We start from the raw sequence: 6,182 nt of genomic DNA, 5'->3' as shown, positions 1-6,182 counted from the left end.
TCACACAACACTCCTGTTGTTCTATGTTGACACGAGAAAAAAATTGATACCAATAAGAGGCAATGGATATCGTTTCGTCCCCAAAGGTTGGACGTTCCCTACCAAAAACCATCATGCTTGTCGTGAGAAGCTCCGGTTTGTGAGAAGCATATACCCAAACCTGCCCCAACTGGGACAAAATTTGTACCACAGCATGTTGATGCCGCTCCAAGATAGCATCCCAAGTTTCATGAATTTCATACGAGTTTTGGATTTACTAGAATTTAAAAACCAGGCGTCTCAATGTTTTGCCAGCAATCAACGGTGCCCTGGTGTTTGAAATTCATTCCCATTTCTTGCATGGGACCTAAGCATGCACCAAAGGACATGGATTTGATTTTTCAACCAATTCATATGCACTGGAGCATGTGCATGTAGTTCAAATTTGAATTATGCACATAAATGCATTGAAAACTCAGTTAATGCATAAAAATGTTCCAACGAACCCCAAAAAATCACAAAACTTCACACAACACTCCTGTTGTTCTATGTTGACACGAGAAGAAAATTTGAAATCAATAAGAGGCAATGGATATCGTTTCGTCCCCAAAGGAGGGACTTTCCCTACCGAAAACCATCATGCTTGTTGTGAGAAGCTCCGGTTTGAGAGAAGCATATTCCCAAACCTGCCCCAAATGGGACAAAATTTTTACCACGGCATTTTGATGCCGCTCCATGATAGCATGCCAAGTTTCATGAATTTCAGACGAGTTTTGGATTTAGTAGAATTTAAAAACCAGGCATCTCAATGTTTTGCCGGCAATCAACGGTGCCCTGGTGTTTGAAATTCATTCCCATTTCTTGCATGGGACCTAAGCATGCACCCAAGGACACATATTTGATTTTTCAACCAATTTATATGCACTGGAGCATGTGCATGTAGTTCAAATTTGAATTATGCACATAAATGCATTGAAAACTCAGTTAATGCATAAAAATGGCCAAACGAACCCCGAAAAACCACAAAAATTCACACAACACTCTTGTTGTTCTATGTTGACATGAGAAAAAAATTGAAAGCAATAAGAGGCAATGGATATCGTTTTGTCCCCAAAGGTGGGACGTTCCCTACCGAAAACCATCATGCTTGTTGTGAGAAGCTCCGGTTTGTGAGAAGCATATACCCAAACCTGCCCCAAATGGGACAAAAAATTTACCACGACACGTTGATGCCGCTCCATGATAGCATGCGAAGTTTCATGAATTTCAGACGAGTTTTGGATATACTAGAATTTAAAAACCAGGCATCTCAATGTTTTGCCGGCAATCAACGGTGCCCTGGTGTTTGAAATTCATTCCCATTTCTTGGATGGGACCTAAGCTTGCACCCCAGTACACATATTTGATTTTCAACCAATTTATATGCACTCGAGCATGTGCATGTAGTTCAAATTTGAATTGTGCACATAAATGCATTGAAAACTCAGTTAATGCATAAAAATGTCCAAACGAACCCCGAAAAATCACAAAAATTCACCCAAGGACACAGATTAGATTTTTCAACCAATTTATATGCTGTCCATTGCCGTCGTGACCCCATTATGTAATTCAAATCAAGATGAAAAATCAAGTAGATCGCACACAGTTTATTATCAGCAACCGTGTGAGATGCAGCACAAAATATCTTGGAGCACCGTCGGTGTATAGTACGCCTATGGCTTACGTGAGAAGGTGCGTCGGCTACAGTCCACAGCCGGTGTCTCAAGCACACTAGCTCGCTCCCCAAATATTATTTCACTGTCCAATCATCGTCGGTGAAAGATGGGCACGTGGACCCGCGTCATGAGGGCAACTTCGGTGGCCCACTTCAGCGAGAGCGCGGCCGCAACCGCCATGCGTGTGCTAACAAGGTGCATGAGCACGGCCACAATCTGCGACTGGGCGGCAAAGGCAGCCCAAACGACCGCTGTTGCTTCTCAGGTGGCGGCAGCAACATCTGCCTCGGGGGATAGCAACTGGCGAGAGCGGCACGACAGCTGTCCATTCCGCATCGGCGGCCTTAGCCTTGATGGAGGCCGCCCACGACCATGTCGAGGCTGCCCACGCCCAGCTCCTAGCGGTCACCGCACAAATCAAACAAAGCTTCTCCGACAACGGTCGGCAATCCACGGCCGAAGAGCTGGCAATCGCCGAGAGCATTCGAGCAGCCGTCCGTTCCTCTGCCGCATACCTTGCGACGAAGGAGCCCGTCCAAGCCAAGATCGCGTCCGCCCACGCCTAGCTCGTGGTGGACTTTTCCAAAGAGATGGCGGACGCGGATGGCCAGATGCTTGCCAAGTATGGTGCGATGGATGCCATGGAGCCCCTTCCCCAGGAGACCGTCGGGCGCGAGCTGGACATGGAGGCGGGAGCGGAGATCGACGAGCACCAGCTGTAGTAGTACTTTTCTTTTGTTTAATTAAGAGCGACGGTCTTTAATTTGTTAGAGTAATGTGTAGGTCAGCTAGCTCTGTTTAATTGCTGAACTTGCTCGATTAAGAAATGTGGGTGTGATGTAGTCTCCTTTGTGTACCCAAATTATGCAATGACGCGGATAACCACTGTAACCATGGAAATTCGAACCAAAACTTTTGACGTTCAAACTCATCACACACGGGTGAAGCTATCTGAATCGTTTGTGATGTCCATGTATCGCACACAGTTCCGAATAAGGGACCGTGTCTGATGACACTTTGCGCGCTAGTTTTTTTTTGACTATAAATAGTAGGGTAAAAAACCCACTGCAACTTTTATTAAAATAAAGAGAGGTCCATTACAAAGGCTTGAGGTAAGCCAGAAGAAAAGAAAAAACTAATCTAAACTAAACTAAAAAAAGAACTAGCTAGCTAAACAAAAAAGAGAAAGAGTGTAAAAACCAGAAAGACAACCTACTGAAACTAGCAGAAAAGCTAAGTTACAATATGGTCTCCAACCAAGCAGAGAACTGATGAGTATACTTCTTCTTCATCCTGTATCTTAATAGCTTCAACTCCTCCAAGAAAATGAACTTCCAACCCTGGAAGGAGGGATTAATATGCTCAAAGATTTTATTATTTCTGGAAATCCAAATAGCCCATGATCCAAGAATGATGATCTCCATGAAGAAAGGCTTGTTCAGTTTGTCTTTGAGATCTTGAAAAGCTTCTAAGACTGGCAAGTTGTGTGCTCTGCTAGGGCAAATGAAATCCCAACATTGTACTGCAAAGGGGCAACTCCAAAAGAGGTGGTGCAGTGTCTCTTCCTATTGACAGTTTCTGACTACACAGTTGTATTCTTCCAGCTCAAAATTCTTTCTTCTCAGTAAGTTTCTTGTATTGACTCTGTCATGTAGCAGCATCCAGAAGAACACCTTGTGCTTTGGCTGGCATGAGCTCTTCCATATCCAACAAAAATGAGGTGGAGTTTGTTTAAATCCAATTAACACATTGTATGCCTTAATGGAAGAGTAAAATTCATTACCCCAAATATAAATCCATGTGTCCCTAAGTTCCAAGTGTTCTGAAGTTCTCAGCATGAAACATATATTCTCCCTTTCCAGGAATTCCTCATAAGCTTGGGTTGTCAGGGGTAAGTGAAACAAGTCTTGCAGGTACTCAATGTGAATCACTTGTTGGAAATTTATGGCCGAGTCTCGAGCAAAAGAATAGAGGTGATCAAACTTGTGCTTCAACACAAAATCATGCCAACAATCATCCCAAAAGAGGGCACTTTTGCCATCCCCTATGTTGCATCTTGCAATAGTGTTGTATTGATCAATGAGTGCCAGATTAGACATCCACCAAAAAGACCCAACCATGTTATCTCCTGGTAATTGCCCATTACTGTAATAGGACTCCCAGATGAGGTGTACCCAAGGGATATCATGTCTGTTGTAAAACTTGTGGAGGTTTTTCATAAGCAGAGTCTTATTCTATGTGAAGATGTCCATAACACCAAGCCCTCCTTGGTTTTTGGTCTACACACAGTTTTCCAAGCGATCCTCCATATCAGGGCTTCTCCATAAACAGTGTCTCAGATATTTGATGATTTGTTTCTTGATGGTGACAGGAACATCCAGCAGCACATGAATAAAATAGTGAGGGATGTCAGTACTGATTTGACGAAGAGCAATCTTCCAGCTTGTGTCATGAAAGTTGAGAGCCCAGCTAATCTTTTTGCAATTCTTTGTACTAATGGCGGACATTGCTCCACAGTAGGTTTGTGGATTCCCAAGGGCAATCCCAAATAAGTAAAAGGGAAGACCCCTCTGCTACACTGCAAGGTATTTGTGAAGATACTAACTCTGTCTTCTGCAATGTTAATAGGCACCATGCTGGACTTCCCATAATTCACTTTCAAACCCGTGGCTTCTGCAAAAGTATTCAATAAGGACTTGAGACAGATGAGTTGCCTAGCATCTGCTCTCATGAGAACCAAGGTATCATCAGCATATTGAACTATTGGGAAATCAAGGCAGGAATTGACTTGTAAAGGAGGGGTCACAATCCCTAATCTCATGGCTTTGTTAAGAATTGATTGTAACAGGTCAGTAGCTAGGACAAAAATGAAAGGTGAGTAAGGGTCGCCTTGCCTCACTCCTCTCCTGCAATAGAATTTCTTACCAGGGACACCATTTAGCATAACTGCAGAAGATGCAAAGGTAAAAATGAGATTAGTCCAGGAGATCCACTTTTCTCCAAAACCTTTAGCTCTTAAAATATCAATTATAGCCTGGTGCTCAATTGTGTCAAAAGCCTTCTCAAAGTCTAACTTAATCACTAGCATTTCCTCTCTTGATTTGTGACACTAATGGATGTATTCATAGGCCCAACCCAAACAGTCATGGATCATTTTATCTTTGAGGAAACCATATTGATTAATATGAATCAATTGGAGGATCACTTTTTGTAGCCTGTTAGCTAACAACTTGGTGATGATCTTGAGCACACCATTAAGTAAAGAGAATGGTCTAAAATCATTTGGTGTTAGAGGCACATCCTTCTTTGGCACTAGAGTTATATATGAAGTATTGATACTCTCAAGATTAACAGTACCAACATGGAAAGCCATGATGAGTTCAGTAATATCTTCCTTTATAATCCCCCAATAAGCTTTTAGAAATTCATTATTGAAACCATCAGGACCTGGTGACTTGTCATTAGGAAGATTTTTCACTACTTCATCAATTTCCTCTTGTGTGAAAGGTTGCTCCAGGTCATGAAAAATCTGAGGGTCAGCTCTGTGCTCATATAAATCTTGTTAGTCAAAATGCATTGTGTGGCCATTTGAGTGGCCAAGCCTTTGTTTAAATGCTTCCCACAAAATAGCAGCCTTTCCCTCATGGTTAGTTATCTCAATCTGATCCTCATTAAGCAATATTGCAATCTTGTTGTGCCTAAGGTTGATGGAAGCCTTAGTGTGAAAGAACTTGGTATTTTCATCACCAAATTTTACCCCTTTTATTTTCCCTCTCTGTTTCCAGTAGATTTTCTGATTGCTTAGCACAACTAGCAAATATTCCTTCAAAAGTGACCTGCAGTTTGCTTCAAATAGAGAGAGATTTCTGAATTCCTCAATCATGTCCCAAAGGAATATACAAGCATTTAACTCTTCAATTTGTTTTTTAACGCATGAGAGACTCTTGGCCCATAATTTGATTGCTCTCCTCAAGTTCTTAAACTTAGCATTGACTTTCCTTGCAGGGTCAGTGAAACCAACAGGAATGTTCCAAGCTACCAACACAATGTCCATAAAAGAGTTATGTTTCAACCAATAATTCTCGAACCTGAAAATCTGAGACCTTGGAATGTGAGTGCCAATCTAGATCATACATGGAAGATGGTCAGAAATTGGTTTTGCCAAAGGAAGAGCAGTTGTGTCAGGGAAGGAGGTCTTCCAAGCGGAAGAGGTAAAGAACCAGTCTAATTTTTCCAAAAGAGGATTTTCCTGCATATTGCTCCAGCTGTACTGCCTACCTTTTAGAGGCAACTCTGCTAGTCCCAAGTTGTTGATTGCCTCATTAAAAAGAAGCATTTGATTAACATCACCCCCTGGTTTATTTCTATCCTCAGGAGACTTGATAAAATTAAAATCCCCCATGATTATCCAATCTCTGTCAGATGGCATTTGAATTGAACTGAACCAGTCACTGAATTCCAATTTGTCCTCAGGAGAGCAAGGCCCAT

This window comes from Triticum aestivum, chromosome 7D, assembly GCF_018294505.1.
Source record: "Triticum aestivum cultivar Chinese Spring chromosome 7D, IWGSC CS RefSeq v2.1, whole genome shotgun sequence".
Taxonomy (NCBI): Eukaryota; Viridiplantae; Streptophyta; class Magnoliopsida; order Poales; family Poaceae; genus Triticum; species Triticum aestivum.
Note: the sequence above shows the minus strand (reverse complement) of the source record.